Source organism: Notechis scutatus, chromosome 4 (genome assembly GCF_049901735.1).
Source record: "Notechis scutatus isolate UNSWTSFEM ecotype Mainland chromosome 4, rNotScu1.2, whole genome shotgun sequence".
In the NCBI taxonomy this organism is placed as follows: Eukaryota; Metazoa; Chordata; class Lepidosauria; order Squamata; family Elapidae; genus Notechis; species Notechis scutatus.
Window position 1 is genome coordinate 31,767,677 of NC_142012.1, and position 20,348 is coordinate 31,788,024.

At 36.1% G+C, this 20,348-nt stretch overlaps 1 long non-coding RNA gene across 1 annotated transcript in view; it reads left to right on the forward strand.

The window, feature by feature from the left end:
- The window catches only part of LOC148130693 (uncharacterized), a 27,695-nt gene extending 12,522 nt beyond the window's left edge, over positions 1-15,173 (forward strand). Inside the window, exons 2-3 of the long non-coding RNA XR_015749226.1 lie at positions 13,475-13,554; positions 15,133-15,173. This is a non-coding gene — a long non-coding RNA (uncharacterized LOC148130693). The remainder of the gene's footprint in view (positions 1-13,474; positions 13,555-15,132) is intronic.
- Positions 15,174-20,348: the final 5,175 nt, after the last annotated feature.

Below are 20,348 nucleotides of genomic sequence, written 5' to 3' on the forward strand. Positions count from 1 at the left end.
CAAATGATCTTTGTGGTCCCTTGGAATTTAATAATTCTATGAACATAAAAAGCATCTTGATAGAGGCTGCAATAAGGCTCAATTTTTAAAAACTCAACTTATTACTAACCTTTGGATTTTTAAAGTAATTTCTGAAATTCGTTTGCTTTTCCTTTATAGTAAGATTTTTTAAAATATTTACTGAAATATTACCCTAAGGCTGTCTATATCAGAATTGAACACAATTCAGAATTTTACAGTTAGTCTAATAAATCAAATTAAAGCATTCAGAGTAGGCCTAATAAATGTAAACTTCTGGGCACACATGTATGTGATATGTTTGATGTTGATCACCTTCCTACCAAACAATGGAGTAAAATTAGTTTATTTTCTATGGGCAATATTTGAAACTGATGATCAATACTCTCAGTTTGAAGAAAATGGGGGAAACGGAAAAATAGATTAAGAACTATGCCTTTCTTCCCTGGTGTATTCTGACTGGAAACAATACTTAGAAGTTGATTTGCATGATACAGCTACTAAAAAGATCTAGGATGGGGCCACTTATGAAATGGAGGCAGAAGCTACTGTTGCAAATCACTGGATAAATATAAGTCCACATATTTCTGTTTAGTCTTCATACTGGAGGCACACATAATTGGGTGACCTTTTAAAATGCAGCTTCTTGACTGATTTAGCTTTCAGGAAGAGAGAACCCTTAGGCTACATGCTAGTATTTAATACTAACAGTTCTTAGTAAATTAAAGTATCTTGGATGAGTCCAGGTAAAAGCATCATGCAGCAGAAACAAGACAATCCCCTTTCCTTTTTCAGCTTCAAGATCTGATCATTAAACATTAAAATTTCCAAATAAAGGGAGTGATGGAGCTCAAATTGGAACTTGCTGTACATTAGAGTTGGACACTCAATACATTTAAATCAATAAATAATAAAATTGTACCAAATTCTTTGTTTGTTTAGAACTAATCAATAGGCACTTGAAAAGTCACCTTGTTAGTGTATGTGAGTCCAAATGCAGAATTTCCTTTTATAACCCTTTGACATCTCCAATGGACATACAATATTTCAAGCATTTTGACCCCCCCACCCCATTATTGAAAGTTTGTTTAGGAGGAAAATACAGACTAGGTGCATGATGTTCTTTCTTTAGTTCAGAGCTAGCCACTTGAAACCATTGAATGATTACAGAACAACATTCTGCAGAGTCAAAATGATGTTTATTAGGGTGTGGGAAGCTGCAGCCAATTGAGTTCCACCATAAGGCAGGAGGAGCATAAGGCAGGGGAAAGGTAAAAGTCAATGTTGCATCCATTGGACTTTGATGTATATGACTTCTGTATAGACATGAACTCTTGCATATGCTCTTGCAGAAATTCAAGAGCAATGATTAAATACAATTATTATGCTCCCATAACTGTAGTAGAGTAGAAACCTGATGCTCAGTTACTCAATTTTCTTTCAGGTTTGTGCTATGTCTTGACAGAAATTATACCCATTGAGTTAAGGTTTTGTAGAGATTCAGATTTGATCTCCAAAATAATAATAATAATGTTTTAGAGTGCAAACATAGCAATTATTTGCAAGATCTTAAAACATTTGTGTCTTTTCCTGGGATTGTATGGCTTTGTGAAATTCACAGTTGTTTTAAGGTATTACAGAAAGGTGCTTACACTCAATCATGAAACATATTTTGAAGACTGAATTCGTGCTGCCTAGCCCTTTAATGAAAAAAATTATTCCATTTATTCTCAAGCGTTACATACAGATGTAGCATCTCCCCAAATGTTAGAAGAGCAGCAACCTTCCTTCTTATCATAGGAACTGAATTCTGTCCATTGGTTGCATTATAGCAGGGGTGTCAAAGCGGCCCACAGGCTGGATGCATCATGTGCTGGCCACGCCTGCCCCCATTCTAGTGAAGGAGAAAAAAGTCATGTTACGTCACGTGACAACGTGACGCCACGGGTTTAACACCCCTGTGTTATAGCATACCTGATCAAATGCTAGTGAACTTAAAATGATTATGCTGCAAGAACTAAGAAATGTGTTCCTGGAAATGAGTTCCAATGTTCTTGGAAAAGCCTTGAGTACTGCTGTTTCATTGTCTTAATGTTTTACTTATTTGCTGAAAAGAAGTTCAGCATTGCTTTCAGTAAAGGTAATAATTACAGTAAAATAAATACCAATGTTTTCTAGTTGGTTTACTTTGACAATTAATAGTACATTTTCCTCAGGCTGTATTGCTGGCTTGTTGATCATTAATAACCAGGATCACTTTTTTAAATAGTAATTTTATTAAAAGTTACAATTAACAAGTTTAATACAAACTAAAAAAGGAATAAAAAGAAAAAATAGAAAGTTCAGAAAAGAAAAAAATAGACAAAAAGAAAAGAAAAAACAAGACTATATTAGAGAAAAAGAAAAGGAATATATAAAGAAGCAATTTCCTCCTTCATTACAACAAGTATAAAGAATTTTAGTAATTTCTCTTACTAAATACAACAAATGGCCTGTCTTCCAATATCTCATATCTTATCTATAAACAAATCCTTAAAGCCTAGTTGCTAAGTCCTGATCCACAAAATCCATTAAGGGTTATCTCTTTTCATCTTGATCAAATAAAGCAACTTTATATTCCTGACATATAACTATCTTGATCTTAGTTAATAACGATGATCATTTCTAATCAAGTCTTTACTGGCTGAACCAGTAATGGCTGCTGTTACCTATCAAAATCTAGTGTATTGTAAGGACTTTATTTCTTATCTGCATGCCCTCCAATTCATTAACGTCAGCCAAAACAGCTCCCTTTTCCCTGGATCATTTCCTTCTTTCTTGAATGGCCACGTTTCACTGCTTCCTATACAAAGAGTCAGTAATGCTTGCCCTTGATTTCAGTAGGTTTTTATTGTGCAAGATCCAATCTGAGTTCATCATCAGGACCAGAGATTTTGTTTTCCGAGCTTTTGGACTCATATTCAGGAAACTGTGTGCTGTTTTTATTGTATTATCTAAACCTATTGGTTTGTTCATTTCTTTAAGATGACCTTATCTAGAATAGTAAATTGAATGAATGCAAATATCATTTACTGCAAAACAACAGAAAGTAACATATTTTAAAAATTAAGATGCAGTTTTGATTAATCAAGAACAAAGCTTCCCTCAGAATAATTTTGTTAAGGATTATGTTAAACAGATACAAAAACCTTATACAGAAATACATTGAAAAGTTTAAAGAAGTTTAAAGAAGTGCAGAGCTCCTAAAAGAAAAAAGAAATAACTTCCCCTTCATCCCCAGCAAGTATATTCAAAATCGACAACTTACTACTGTCTCTTAAGAAATAGCCAAGTACATCTTCATTCCATATCTTGCACCATTTTCCATAAATCATCACTAAATCCTCCAGTCTCTTTTTAGTCACCAAAATCCAATAAAAGTTAACAAAATACCTAGCAACATAAATACATAGTTCCCTTTCTATTTAAAACTTAATCACACTAATGCCTCTCTTTAATAATTAAAATCTAATCTCAATTAACAATTAAACATTACAAAATTAAAAACTGTTAAACATTACCAGAAAAAAAAAGATCTCTTATTTATACATTGAAAGTACTATTGTAGATAATATAAACCAACTTATTATACCCAATTATATGTTTCCAAAATGAAATCTATCCAGTCCAAATAACTGTTAAACGTAACAAAAATTTTCAGCCCATTATTTTATATTATAGATATCCAAAGTAATGACACAGACTTGGCAGACTAAACATTGACCCCACCCAATCAAATGAACTATTCAACAATACTAAAAGCAGCACCCCATTATCTAACTATAATCAAACCAATTTTGTATTTTTCTTTTTTCTTCTAGCAATTATTCAATTCCATACATGTTCATCTGCTTTCTTTTTATATATTTGTTTCTTCTCTCAAAGTCTCTATCATCTTTATCAAAATTCATTTGTAATTCCAATGTAGCCTATTCAGTAAATCTTTTATATTTCAGTTCAAATAAATAAACATCTTGCTTTTTGTGTCTTTTTGTGTATCTCTGAGTTTTTAAAATAGTCCTCCAGCTCCATTTGTAAATCTAATATTTCCATCCCTTTCTTGTAGGTTATAGTTTTATGGTCCTCTATATTGTTCTTTCAATGTTATTAAAAGGAATTTTATTTTCTTCAACGCTTACTGTTGCAATATAGGGTTAAATACTACACACAGTTCTTAATCCATAAATCATGCATTTTCTTTTAGGTAGCTATCTGGTGCTTTCTAGTGGTTAACCTTCAAAGCATTCTTATCAGTAAAGATAAGTATATATAAAAATATAAATTCAGAAATTCTTTCCTGCAGAAGAAGATATTTTTAGTTACCTTACAGTTTTGAAGCCTTTTTAATCTTGAAGAAGTAATAAGAAAACTAAATTCCAAAGTGATTAAGAAGATGAGGCTAAGTCAAACTTTGAGTCTTTAAAAAATCTATATTAACAGCTCAGAGGATGATAAATCCATGATTCCCATCTGATCACAAATGGCTGCAAAAACATCTGTTTCTGCTGTCTGTTCCAGCTGTCTGGAATACATGAGGGTTATCTCAAGAGCTCTTTTTAATCTGGAGGCTTCATCTGGCATCCAGTTGCTTTTTGGCTGCCCTGTCCCCTGCAAAGGGTAAGTATGCCTTCACCTGTTCTATCAGAAGCATTCTCCTCTTTAACCTGGAAATAAGGAGAAACTTTCTGACAGTGAGAACAATCAACCAATGGAACAGCTTGCCCTTGGAAGTTGTGGGAGCACCAACACTTGAGACTTTCAAGAAGAGATTGGACTGCCATTTGTCAGAAATGGTGTAGGGTCTCCCGCTTGGGCGGGGGGTTGGACTAGATGACCTACAAGGTCCCTTCCAACTTTGATTATCTGTTATCTGTTATCTTCAGTATGATTTCTGAGGCAGATATGATGTCATGGGATTTGGTAAAATGACACATTTTAATTTTTTTTATTTTGAGAGTTCCACTAATTTGAGTCCTTTTTGTGGGAGAGAAAAGCTTCATGATAAGTATTTTCATAATATTTAATGATATGAGGGAAAACAGGGAAATTGCAGGTAGAGGTAACTGTATAGCAAATTCTACCTCATAGATAAGTAAAAGATAAAGGAGAAAAACCTTGAACAGTACCAATAAAACCCGATCTTTAAAAATTGACTGTTTTAAAAGCAAAAAAATGAACCTCAGTAGCTTTATGCAAATTTATAGATGATACTGAATGAGGACTTACTGCTTAAGGAATACAAAAGTAAAACAATTCCATTGAACTTACCAATGTTATTGGTGTGTTTCGTGGGATTCCCCGCATTCCCTGAATATAGAATATTGATTAAAAACTAATCGCATCCTATTTCACTAATTTAGATCAATCTACTCTGTTTTATTTTCTGAATTCTTTTTTGTATCTGAACATTTTGGTTTTCATCACTAGATGTCACTGCCTGAGCGTGGAAAACATGCTGATGAACGCCTGGAAATGGTTGCATGTTCCTCCCCCCAGGTCCTTTTTCTTCATTTTCCATAGAAGAAGCCTCTCTCTCTTCTCTCACCCCCTCATTTGGGAGGGATGCTAGTTTTTGCTTTGGTAAATTGAAATATTTTGAAGACCATTGGGGAGAGGGATAACAAAGACTGCAAGCTTCCTTTTGTCCCAGCCTCTTGGCAATTTTGAATTAAACAGGTGTATTCTGCTGGATTTCAAAACATCATTGCTGGTTATTCTTTTTTTCTGTCTGCAGTGTGCAGGTGGTGGGACTGATTGTATTTTAATCTTTTTTCTCTAAGGGCAGAGACCAAAACAAAGCTGCGTACTTGTATGAAAAAGGAGTGATACAATGTTTATTTTCTGATTTTGATCTTCTCACACTCTCATCGAAATGATTTTGTAGGGATTATTTAATTTAGAATATAGCTATACAATGCAAATACAAAAGCTGCCTAGCCTTCTTAGTAGTGAAGCATGAATCCTATAAATAGAATATTTTTAATGGAAACTCAGCTGGGTTTTTTTTCTTCTTCTTCTTCTTGCTGCAGGGTAAGCAATAAACATTTGTTCCATAGCTTCAGAGCATTTTAAATTCCCTTCTACGAATAACAATAGTGGGACCTATAATACAAATACCTGAATACTTTTATTTTGCTTTCTTTACCTGGCCACTGGCATATCATCATTGAAGCTCCTTTATATATACCATGTTTTCCCAAAAATATGACCTACTCCGAAAGTAAGTCTAGCTTGATTTTTACACATGCACCCAATATAAGCCCTACCCCCCAAATAAACCCTAATTAAGACCCAGTGTTGTGGTTTGCCGGCAGCTGGTGCGGACGGCAGCGGTCTCTGAGAGCGAGCACTTGGATGAGGGGCCTGCATATGATACAGGGATGGGGCCAGGACTATCAGAGAGTGGGGTGCTGCCTTCTGAGGTTGTGGAGTCTGGCAGCAGTGACAAAGAGGACCCTGGAAAGCCTGTGCTCAGTGTGTGCGCGTGCAGGGCTGCTCAAAGGAAAGACTCAGGAGTAAGGCTGGAAGGTGAAGGCCCCTTCCATAAGGGATAAAAGCCAGCCTTCAGGGTTGGCTTCTTTGCAGGAAGCAAAGAAGTTCTTTCTACTCAGAGTCCTCGACGAAGCCCTGCTTACTCTGGTTTGTTTTTGGAAACTTCTGGCTTTGGATATTTATCTGCAATTAGTCTTTTGTTCTTGGCAGCCTTTTGCAACCTTGAAATGGCTTGTTCTTATCTGGTACAATTAGTTTTAAATGACTCTTGGTTGTGAATGCACAGAATTCACAGCGCCACATTAAAAAGGTTTTACCCCGCCACTACAAGGTGCATGGGTAAAAATTAAGCTAGGCTGGGGATGGTGGGGTGGAGCTGCCCTACTACTTACCTTCAAACAGTTTCAGCCAGGCCTCGCACACTCTGACACCTGCCTTGCCAGCCCATTTCTTCTGCAGCCGGCAAGGCTTTCCTGAAGGCCTCTGTAGCTGATAACAGAGGTCCAGATCTGGAGCTCTGTTATTGGCTACAGAGGCCTTCAGGAAAGCCTTGCTGGCCTTGCTGGCCACAAAAGAAGTTCCTGAAGGCCTCTGACAGTGAAAAGAAGACCAGGGGCAACGCACGCAAGTGAGGTGAGTCAGTTTACCACACACCCCTCTGAAAATAAGACCTGGTGACTTTTTTGGTGGCAAAAAAAATAAGACGGTCTTATTTTTGGGGAAACATGAGGTAGTACACATCCTCGACTTATGACAACCATTGGGACCAGAATGTCAGGTGCTAAGTGATGAAATCTTTAAATGAGTCACACGATCAGATCTGATTTTACAATCAATTTTACTGCAGTCAGTAAGTGAATCCCTGTGGTCATTAAAGCATGTAGTTATAAAATGAATCATGTGACTTTTTAAGTAAATCTGACTTCAACCAGTGATCTTTATTTTTGGAAGCTGGATTTGCAGGATGCAGCACAAGATGCAACAGCCATAGTAAATATGAACTTACTGGCAAGTGCCCAAATCATGATCATGAGGCTGACTGCACAGGTGGTGCAATGGTCATAACTTCAAGGATGGGTTGTAAGTCACTTTTCCCAGTATCATCGTAACTTTGGACTGTTGTTAAACCAATGGTCATAAGTTGAGGACTACCTGTATTTGCTTACACATTATATTGAAAATGAGGAAGGAAGATACAAAACAGGCTTTCTGGGAGAATTAAATTTCAGCTTAAAGATGTATGTCTCTTACAAAGTTCTCTAGCGGCAAAAGGATGTAATTCTTGTGCCATCTAAATACATAGGGAAAATAACTCCTAGACCATCTTATCTGGTATGTCAAATAAGAACTGTAGAAACTATAATCCCCACACATTTGGAAAAGACCAGGTTTGGAAAAGGATGATTTAACTATAATGCTTGGATAGGTAAGGTATTGGCATCATGGTCATATTGCTTATTAACAAAGTAACTGTTGTGTGGTATATGACCACTCCAAAAAAAAAAAAAAAAAATCCTGTTTACCAATAGACAAACTGAAGTGTTGAACTTCTTGGTCCACTTAGTGTTATTTATTTTATAAGCTTAACTTTGCCCTTTTGGTTTTTTTTTTTTTTACAGATGGGCACAATTCCAAATTGTGCTGCAGCCACCTACTGTTTTTATTTGCCAAGATTGCCTAAGGGGCATTTGTAGTGCCTACAGTCATTCTTGTACATAAAGATGATGCTGGCAAGATGGTGCTTTGTTTTGCAACCTGACAGTTTCTCCATTAATTGTTCTTTTTCTTTTAATAAAAGAATCTGAAATAAAAGATAATGTGAACTGTGGGATAAACTAGCAGAGAAATTGTTTACTTCCTCTTGAAGATTCCTTCTTCTCTTATTCCTGTGCCCATTCTCCCCTCCCTATTCTGCCAAGATTTAAAATGAGAGACTTGTTTGTTCCAACTGCTGGCAAGTCTTGTAAGACAACTGATGTAAGAGTAATGGTATAGTAAACTATGGTCCATCATTTTAGTTATTTAGGAACTGTTACTGTAAAATATATTCCCACCTACCCAACTAAATTTATCCAATTGTGTTATAAGTTGACAGCTATAAACAACAAATGCTCAAGTTTTATTTTTTTACTTTCTGCGAAGTATTCATTTCTCTGCACTTAATATTAAATGTGGACTACTTGGCATTCCTATTTCTTCTAAATAATTTTATTTGTAGAGAAACTATGATATGGGTAGATAATTTTCTGTGCTTCACCCCAGAGATATAATGAAACAACAACAAATACACTATTAATATAATTCTGTGAATGGATTTTCCGAGTTTGTAAGATAACTCAATAATAAAATGTATTATGGAGGTGTTTCTGGGGCTAATGAAAAAAACAGGGCATCAGTGTTTCTTAAAATCAATTGTACATACTATGGGGGAAAATATTACACATATATACATAGAGATAGATGCTGGTTACACGAATCACTGAAACAAATGAAAATGAGATTATTTGATTTTTTTTATATTGAAGGGCTAAATTATATATTAAGTACGTAACATGCAGTTGGTTTTTTTCCCCTTTTTCAAATTCCTGCCTTAATTATTTTTATAAATAATTCAAAGAAGGGAACATGCTGCTGCCTCATCTTATTTTCATACCAACAACCCTGTGAGGTGAATTGAGCTGAGAGAGAATGACTGGCTCAAAGTTGCCCAGCTGACTTAGATCCCTAAAGCAGAACTAGAATTTATAGTCTCCTGGTTTCTAATCTGACGATTTCATGTTGGATTTCCCACCCATCTCTTTTTCAAAAACCCATAAAGGGAAAAAGACACTTTGTGAAACAATTGGCAGAGACAGTTCAAATTAATGCCATTCTACCGTTTGTGATAGTTTTGATTAAGTCCCCCCTCCATATGCTAAAACTATTATATTTAATGCATTTCTTTGTGTATCATTAATGAAGTTTCAGGATAATGAATATATTGACAAATCATGTCTACGGCCTGTTAAAATGGAATATTTATATTGGAGCTAAATTTCTCTAAGCTACGAATTGGATGACCTACTGATTTAATTGGAATACTCTTGCAAATCAGATTTCCTTGCAATATATGGATGGGGAATAGTCAGGCAGGATGGAGAAAGAATAAAAATCAATATAAAACAAAATTGCAAGGGCCTGGGGCCCTTGTTCTCAGTAGCAAAGCAAACTGCCCATCATGAACATCACTTTCTGTTCTACCTAAAGGCACTTTTCAAATTGTCAGTGTGGAATGAGTGCATGGCAGGGAATGTAATTCATCTGATCATTTTCCAAAACACATGAAACTTTTCACTCTAATGACCTGTTTTATATAGCCTCTTCTGATGTAAGCTGTTAAACCTTCACTTCCAACTATAGTATATTAAGCCACATGAAATACAGCTTGGATATAAAAAACCTCAGTATTCTGTGTAAAATGCTTGCTTCTCAATTGCTGCCTTGGAGACACCTGATCAGTTTTTTTTTTAAAGAAAGGGTTATCAGTTTCAAGATAAAAACATGATTGTAGTAATAAATCTAACCAAGTGAAATAAAACTGGAATAATTTAAAGTAGCTATAGAATAATATGCTTGCATGCAAACATTTTACATTCAATTTCTAGCATTTCCTGAAAGGGCTGGAAAAGAAATCCACTTAAAATCCAGGAGGGCTATTTTAGGTCAATGATGGTAATTGGTGCCTTCATACAATGCATTAAGCCATATCTTGTTTTACACATAGTTTGTTGAACAAGCATTGCAGCTTGCTGCACACATAATGTCTATGTCAAGGTTCTGACTAATGAACTCAAGCAAATCAGAACTCTGAGACTAGAATCCTCCTCAAAGATCTTCTTTACTGAGTACATCAAATTGGCACAGGTCTAAAGGAAAACCAACTCTAAATCTTTCCTGCGGTTTCAATATAATTAAAATAGGAAATAACCCCATCCCCAAGTGTCACAGGTCATGTTGGCCAATTGGGTTAATTGGTGGGCTCTGCAGGCCATCCTTCTCTGACCTTATCCATTGTCAGTAGAGATGATCTTGGTTCTCACGAGAAAACTCTCTGTTGGGTCTAGTAAGGCATTCCAACCTCCTTCCTCCCTTCCCACTCTAAAATGTGGCAACTGAGGAACAGAAAAATGGCTGCTTCCAGGTTTGGTTTGAAGTTGATAGTCAAGCTGTAAACCATGGTTGAGTTAATATAACATGTCAAACAAAAACAAAAAAACAAAAATCATATTATCTGGGAATTTCAGATGGCAAGATTCATGCAGCTGATCCACTTGCAAGGATTCGTTTTGTAAAGTCTTATACGTTTACAGGCAAAGCAGGACCTACACTGGAACCTGTTTTATTATTGAGGGACTTCAGTGTCAATATTTCTTTCCTAACACTGTTACTCAAAGTGCATATGGTATTTAATATAGCTGAGTAGCCTGTTATGTTTGTAACACAATGAAATGTCATGTTTAGAAGACTTGAGATGAAATGTTTGGCAAAGTAGCTAACTTTGAAAGGTTATGTTTGCTGTGTCATCTGTTTATAATGTGAGCATAAGCCACAAATAGTGCTTTATTTGCACCACTCTTTTCTAACTTTGCTGTACATATGCACAATGTGGAGATTCACAGGAGTGCATTTCATCAGTGCTCACTCGGCTGTCTCCAAAGGTTTTTGGATTGACAATATGAAAGAACAACCTGCTCTACCCATATATCCACAAAGGGCAAGCCAAAGTATACCCTATTGAACATTCAGTTTTATAACTAAAATGAAAGCTTGCTTAATTTTGTGTTACATATTCAAACATTATGTTAGAATATACAGGCATATGTACCGTGCACCTAAGGGGAAAAAGGTGCACAACGTTATCCAAATCTTCTTCACCAGCCATCTAGTAAAACCACCAACACAATACCTCTCTGCAATGCCTTAAAACACTTGGACTGTTTCTCAGGGAAAAACACAGCTGCTTGGAGGGTTTGTAGAAAGATGCTATGTTTTATTCCCATTCCCTCCAAAGCACTTTCTGGAAATGAAATCCAAGGCATTGCACAAATCTCTTTCATATCACTGCTATGCACAAGATGCTGTTTTATATATTACCTACATTTTTAGGGCCATAATATACAGTTAATCCTCGACTTATAATCATTTGCTTAGTGACCATTCAAAGTTACAGTGATATTGAGAAAAGCAACTTACTGTCTTACTGTATGACCATATATGTATGACCTTACTGTATGACCTTACTGACTTACTGTATGACCATATTTCACATGACCATTGCATGATCATGATAATCACATGATCAACATTTAGATGCTTGGCAACTAGCATATATTTAACACAGTTGCAATGTCTTGGGGTCAAGTGATCACCTTTTGTGACAAGCAAAGTCAATAAGGAAGTCAGATTCACTTAACAGCCTTGGTGAGAAAGGTAGTAAAATGAGCCAAAACTCAGTTAACAACTGTCTTGCTTAGCAACAGAAATTTGAGTCTCAGTTGTGGTTGTAAATGGAAGACTATCTGTATATTATCTTTGCATTTTTGAAAGGCACAATTCTGGTACCAAACAAAGGTTACAACTCATCTTGGTACACGAGAAAATAAATCTTAGTGAGCATATAATTTCTCTTGCTTTTATTCTAGTGCAAATTTTGAAATCGTTGTTTAGGAGAAAGCTACGTTTGGCAATGGTTTTATTATTCTTACCTCTTTTAGATAAACATACACTGGTGGAGTTTTCATAATAGATCTTATTCTTCATTTAAAATGGCTTCCGTAAATGGTAATTCTACCTCAATCAACACATCTGAAGCACTAGCACTAGAAGTGGTATTCAGCAGGTTCTGACCAGTTCTGGAGAACCCGTAGCCAAAATTTTGAGTAGTTTGGAGAACCGGCAAATACCACCTCTGGCTGGAGATTTTACAGTATCCTTCCCCTGCCACGCCCACCAAGCCATGCCCACAGAAGCAGTAGTAAAAAAAATTGAATCCCACTACTGCCTAGCACGTATACATAAGTCAAAGTTGAGAATAATGCAATGCATTATGCAAACAGAACAGAATGGTGGTTTCCATATTTATTTCATCATTTGTGAATTTAACTATTAAACATGGTCAACTGTGGTTTATCTAACATTATGTGTGAACCTTATTGCCCTTGGTGATTTAATTGCTGAATTTTTAACTGTTAGTTTTTAATGATTTTTTAAATTGTACATCATGCAGAGTCATGATCTTTCAGAAGGGAAGCCATATAAATATGATAAACAGTTGCTTATTCTATCAACCATAGTTAAAAAAAACAATTGCTTACAAAAGCTATAGAAATATAATCATTGCAAAGTCTGCAGACATCATAACAAATGTTTAAAAGTTTGTATATATAGTGCAATCTGGGGAATGTTTCACATTCATGTGAATAAGCCAGATGCTTTAAAACTAAGATAAAACATTAACAGGTTTAGCCTAAGTTTTATCTGTGAGATTGTTCCATGTAGATTAATTAGCTATGATTCTTGCAAATTGGGATGTATAATCTCTCTTAAAAAATTGTATCTGACCTTCAGGAAAGACTCAAATGAACAATTATAAAATATAAATTATAAGACAGATAACAGCAGACAAATAGCTTATAGTACAACATTCACTTCCATTGCTGCGTATCAAAATGAGCAAGAGATGTATTCTAAAAATGCTTCTCCATAGGAAGATGTTTAAAATTTGAGGCAGAAACATTCCCTTTGCTATGGATCTTTGCAGCTAGAAAAGATATAATTCGTTAGCTTTAATATCATTCCAAATAAGAATTATAAGAGGAAATATTGGCTCTAACCTTTCTTGAAATTTGTTCAGAAATTTTTGACATGGTCTTTCCTTTCTTCCCAGTGTATCCACTCTTCTCTGAGAAGAATAGAAAAGGGAATAAGATGAAACAAGCCACCAAGAAATGATGAGAGAATGACAAGGTCAGTGATAGTTAGAATGTTCTCATTTGGAGCTTGATTCTATGTTCCTTTAACTCTCCAAATATCATTTCCAGCATTGCTTACCATTGGCTGTTTAATAGGAGCTGCACTCAAGCAAAATTCACAGTGAGAAATTTCTTCTTCCAGGATGTAGGGTAGGCACAGATATGACATGTGAATATAATCTTCAAGGTACCTACCAAAACAAAGGACTAGTTCTTTCTAAGGAGCTCAACTTTTAATAGATTGGAAGTTTGAAACTTGATTGTTCTAAATTCAACAAAATCTAGGACTAAATCTAGTTTCAAAAGCATAAATTTTTCTGAATGCAAAAGCAATAATGGAAAACGATGCTTTCAAAATGATTGTGATGCAGAAATACATTTATGTAGTCAAAAGAGAAACTTTGTTGATTTGTAGACTATAACCTCTGTAGAATTTAAAGCAACAGTATTACAAGAAACTATTAAAGCTTGGAATTTCAGTTCCCAAGGAATTATGAAACAAATCCTATACAAATCAGGCTGGAACTGCATAATTATTGAACTGTTTTAACTTCTGGATGTTGTGAATGATATAATTAAGTAAATTAACTATAATAATATAAGCTCAGCCTAGTAGAAAAGCAAAGTAAGTTTTATGGATGCTATTTAATTAGGAACTGCATGAAAACTGTAACCTGAAGCTAATTCTAAGACGAGTTCTCTGAAGACTTAAGGATGTTTGCTAAGTCCTGGAACTAAATGGATTTTTGAAAACGCACACAAATGTTGACTGGGAAGGGATATATCTATTCTGTATTTTGAAAGTGATAAACACCCAGCACACAAACATGTATTCATACTGCAGTAGTGGAGTTTATTTTTGAAATGACCACTAGTCATGGCCACTAGCTGAATGGTTAACTAACACTTTTTGGGGGAGGGGAGCTTCAAGTCAGTCTTGACTTCTACTGACTACCTGGACAGGTTCCTATAGTTTCCTTGGCAAGATTTCCAAAGTGATTTGCCATTGGGTGCTTCCTGGGGCCGAAAGTGAATGACTGGCCCAAGGTCATCCAGTTGATTTCATTTTTAAGGTGGGCTAGAGCTTTCTAATTTCTAATCTAATGCTATATCAAACCTGCTGTAAGTAAAAACAACTTGGTACAAATATCTAATTATTTGTATAAAAATGGCTGTTTCTATGAAAATTAAAAGAAAAATAGCTAAGTTCTTCTTTGTGACACTTCGCTTTGCCAAGAGAGGATTTGTTAATGGCCAAGCTGTATTTTGAGCAGAGATTTATTATCACCTTCCCAGTCAATTAAAATTCCTGATATTACTAAGGCAGAATTCAATCAAGGTTAATTGGGGCTTCTGAAAACAGCTTTTCCAAAGGGAAATAACTCTGGGATGTACATCCTTGGAGTAGGAGTGATTTGTCAGCTTTAAATAACTTTCAGAACAGCATATTGCTGGTATAAATAGAATCCTTCAGACTTTAAATGCCTGTTGTTTTTGTGTTGAATATATTTCTATCATAATTTATCATAATTACTTTGTTGTTCTTTTTCTATTTTTTCTATTCTCCTAAAAGGAAGAAGAAACAATAACAATGACAAAACACAGAAAAGAAGACACTGAGTCATCATAGCTTTTCAGTTATACCATGAGTGGTTTGATATGAAATCAACATATAAGGTTTGTCATTCTACCACTATTTAGCTTTATAAGTAGGGCTTTTCCTTTTCTCATTCTGTATTCAAAAGGACGGTTACATTTTGGAAAACTAATTTAGAAATGGGAAAAGTTTGGATCACCAGATGTTGCTGAAGCCCTGTCCCATACAAGGTGCTAGGAGTCCAGGAACATCTGGAGGCCATAAATTCCTTCACCCAGCTTAGTCAGACTATATCACCTGGAGCATGTTGGCAGGCTTCATGGAAATTATAAATACATAGCTTTATTTGATCAGCCTTTATGATAAAAAAGACAAACAATTTGATATAACTCATTATTGGGAAGGTGAAAAATTAGGAAAATAAACAACATTTCTAATTAAAAGTTTTGCACAGTTGTATGACTCGGTGAAGATATTTGGCTACCTGATATGTGAGTGTGGGGTTAGCATCCCTCAAAAAGTAATAAATTAAAAGTTATCAGTATGACCTTCATATTTGTAGATGATCAGGGAACATCATGAAATGGACACCATATAATAACAATAGCAAGGATTTCTACCTCTCTAGATTGACAAAGGCAAAACCTGGAAATGTATGGAGGGGACATGAGTAAAGAAGACAGACTGCTAACAAGGAAAAAGAAAGAAGGAAAAATGCAAATAGTCTACTATTAAAATGTCACTCAGGTTTGCCACTATTCCCCCACCCCCGAGTGTCAAGGTCCATTGTGAAGTACTTGAAGAAAACGTCATGGACCATATCACAAATTGCAGGCCATCTAATCCAGCCACTCACAAAGCAGTCTTAAAGAGGGATAAATAATCATTTCAGCAGCTTGATTTGTCAGGATCTGCAAGCCGCTGTTTACCGTGTAGTAATAGCCCATTGCCAACAAAGAATTTTAAAAAATGAAGAAAAACAATAAGGGGAAGACCTGAATTGCATGAGGGTTCAATTTACTTCTCACAATATCCTGTATACACATTGCCAGCTGACAGGATTTTGTTTTTTCTAAATGCTGCTTTCTGCACTTTTCAAGAGCGAAATTTCTCTTTGCTTTACGTTTGAGCTGTATGCACATATTTTAAAATTTAAAAAAAGAACCAAATCCAATATAATAATAGTCTTTGGATGCAAATGCTACATTGGAGGAGAGAAAGAGAGTGTGTGAGAGAGACAGTCAGAGTGAGAATGAGTGGGAGAGACAGAAAGAAAGATGTTGTTTTCCAAAAAGATAGAAGCTAATGTTTAGAATTGACTATGTAATTAAATAATGAAAGTAGAAAGAGTCTTCAGTAGATAATTTCTAATTAATTCTCTGTATCCCTCATGGAAAAGAATCACAATTCCAAGACAAAAGAAGCTGGCACATCTTGAAGGAAAGACTAACTAAGCAGCAATGTTCTATATGAAAGGTGGTGTATGTTGAAAGAGAAGCAATTCAATCTGTAGTTTCATTGGGGATACACACATGAATGAGGGCAGGAGAAAGACTGTGCAGCATTTGAAATCCATTGTGGAAATATGGTTTTAAGAAGCAAGTAATGTTTAGCACGAAGAAAAATGCAAACTAGGAGAACAGAAAAAGCAAATGCAAACACCAACGTTTATTCTTATGTTGAACTGGATTCAAAAGGCTTAAGAACTGTGATCCTGTACAACCTGCTGACTGTGTGGAGATACCCAGATAGTTTTCTTGACAATTATAAATTACCTCCTGTGATTTCCTGGGATTTCCAAACAGCCTCATCTGCAAATTAACTATTTTTTATTTTATTTTATTAGATATTTTATTGAGTTTTATAACATAAAGTTAAAATAGATGCTGGCACTTAGCTAAGCTATGGACCTTTGTCAAGGATAGAGTAGTTCTGATTGAACATAGTGGGATTTATATATAGATTAAGATAGTACTGGGGAAAAAACCCAGAATGGGTCTTACCTTATTTATACAACTATGAGAAAGTAAGTAGAATAAGGGTTGTTCTAGCTCAGGGGTGTGAAACTCAAGGCCCGGGGGCCTGATCTGGCCCACAGAATGCTTAGATTTGGCCCGCAGGACCATCCTGGAAACAGCAAAGGATTGGTCCATGGCGCCTTTTTCAGCAAAAACAGAGCTCAGGGAAGGGGCATGCATGCCCTCCCCAAGTGCCATTTTTGCTGGCAGAGGGTTGCAGGAGGCCATTGCAGCCGAAAATGGAGCTCAGGAGCCCATTTTCTCTGGCAGAGTGCTCGGGCTGCCATAGGCAACCCCCAACATGAGTGACATCATGCTGGCCATGCCCAACTTGGCCATGCCTCCCCAAGGTCAAACACAACCCTGATGCGGCCCTCAATGAAATTGAGTTTGATACTCCTATTCTAGGTGATCAGGAAAGGACTCATGTTCTTATGTGCACTGCAAAATTAAAGAAAATGGTATCAGATTTCATGTTACAGCTTGAAGATGCTTTTCTATTTATTTCTTTTTCTTTGCACAGTACCACTTTGAAAGCTTCCGTGTGAAAACAAGTTTATGGGAAAAGGACAGCTACATTTGATTTGGTGAATTTATCTAACTATAAAACTTGAAATAGGGTTTGTGAATGCTGTACAGCACAGGCACAGCTAGAAAAGAGTAGATAAGTTGATGCTGGAACTCAAAGTGTGATTCAGAAAACCCTGCCTTTCTCTTCTCATAGGCACAGCAAGTGCAATAGTAAGTGCTGTCACTGCCATCATGTGTGTTGAAACCCATATGGGGAATATATGGGGAAAAGCAATCTGGAACAAGCTGGGCCTGAAGCAAAAAACAATAAAAATAAAAAACAATTTGTCTTATTCTGGAGTTCTATGTTCAGAATTTGCAGTCTGATTTGTTTAGTCCTCAGTAATAGCAGGTATAGTATTACCTACCTTCTCTCCCCATCCTTTAAGTTTCTGATTATTGAAAAACCCAAGGCAGAATTCTGGGAAAATGGCAAATGGCAAGTTTGGAAAAATAAACAATGGACATATGTTTATGACAAACTATCAATCTACCCTATGTATACACAGCACAAGGCATATTGGAAAGATTTAGATGACCTCTGAAGAGAAACTGGATATAGATATGGAAATACCATAGACTCATATGTGGGAGGCTTCATGTACTACACGGGTGTCAAACTCGCGACATCATGTTGCCATCACATGATGTATTGCGATGTTTCCCCGCTTTGTGGAGCTGGGATGGGCATGGCCAATGCATGATGCATCTGGCCCATGGGCCGCCAGTTTGACACCCCTGATATACTAGAAGGACTATGAGGATGTGTCATTATCCCTTCCAGACAGAGGTGGTATTCAGCAGGTTCTGACAGGTTCAGGAGAACCAGTAGCAGAAATTTTGAGTAGTTCAGAGAACCGGCAAATACCACCTTTGACCAGCCCCGCTCCCATCTATTCTCTGCCTCCCGAATCCCAGCTGATCGGCTGGGTCTTTTGTTGCCCTGCACAGGAGAATGGAGATAGAAAGCAGGTTAGTGGGGTGGGGAGGAAATGGGAATTTTTCAGTATCCTTCCCCTATCATGCCCACCAAGCCATGCAGACAGAACTGGTAGTAAAAATTTTTGAATCCCACCACTGCTCCCAGTGCTGACCTTAGCTCTGACCTTGGGGTTAATATAGCTAATTTGTCATTTGAAATGAGAAAAAACTGTTATAGGCTATTACAGGCTTCTATTTACATATGTTACCTTATACTTTGGTACCATGTTTAATCTACAAGCATATTGGTACCCTATGACTATTATTAAGTGTTGTACCTTATGATTCTTGACTCTTGACGAATGTATCTTTTCTTTTATGTACACTGAGAGCATTTGCACCTTGTGTTTCCAATCACACTTGGCCAATAAAAAATTCTATATAATCTATCTATCTATCTATCTATCTATCTATCTATCTATCTATCTATCATCTACTTTCCCATCACCTAGGGTCTGGATATTGGGTCAGGCTCAAAAATTATTCATGGTTTGGGCCTGAGATTAACAATGTGGCTACACTGTTGCTTTAATGTATGGAACTCTAATTACATGATAATACATGAAGGAATTATGGAAGGCTATTATCCATTTTAGAAGAAGAGAAATTTATTCTACAATCAGGCAAACCACTCAGTGATAATTTAGGAACAAGCATAGAGAGATTTCATCCCTTCCTCTGTTGTTTGGATGACCAATGTCACCACATACAATAAAAACTATATTTTAAAAAGAGAGATAAATCCCAATTAACTTTAACACACATTGAGTGCTGAAGAAAAGGAGATACAGAATTGCCCTGATCAAGAGTCATAGATCATGGAAAAATTGCTTCCAGCAGACCACAATGTTGGTTTGCCAACATTAAAACATTTTCTATAAAGAAATAGGAACAGGAGTCAGTGTTTATAAGTGTGATTCAAGGTTGATGTAAAACCTAATTTTCTACATCAAAATAAGATCATAAAACCGGATTTAGCCCAAGTACAATTAAAACATAAATTAAGGACCTATATAACTTATGGCTAGAATGACTGCCACTTCTTTCCCCCTAAAATATCAAGCGTTCTGAACCAAATTAATTTTCTTTTTCATTTTCTGGATTCTTCTAAACTTTCATTTTAGACTACTGGGATATGCAGTTCCTGTGCCTTTCATCCTTAATTCTCAGATTCTTCCTTGGATCCCTCTGGGAGTTTTGCTTTTATCTTTTCAAGGACTCAAACTGGAGTATCCCTTAATGTCTAGTGATAAAGAGCTACACTGCTTGTGGAAATGTTTACTATGTGTCTTAGCCTGTGAAAATGTGTGCTACATATCTGAGCTGGCAGTTTGGAGGATATAGTCACAACAATTTTCTGTAATTTCAATTAACATTTATTAAGCACAGATAATACAAACTTCTTGTGTATTTAAGACCCATGGCATGAAAACATATAATTTAGCAACAACTTTGAAAAAAAACCAGGATTCGAAGCTTTGTCTGTGAGTCTCAGGCTGTGCATTATGCTGTACTGGAATCAAATCTATGTGGGAATATGCATTGAAATGTGGAGACGCATATTAAAAAGTAGTAAACAGCCACACGACTCTACCTGCTGGCAGTGTAATTATGATTTTGCAC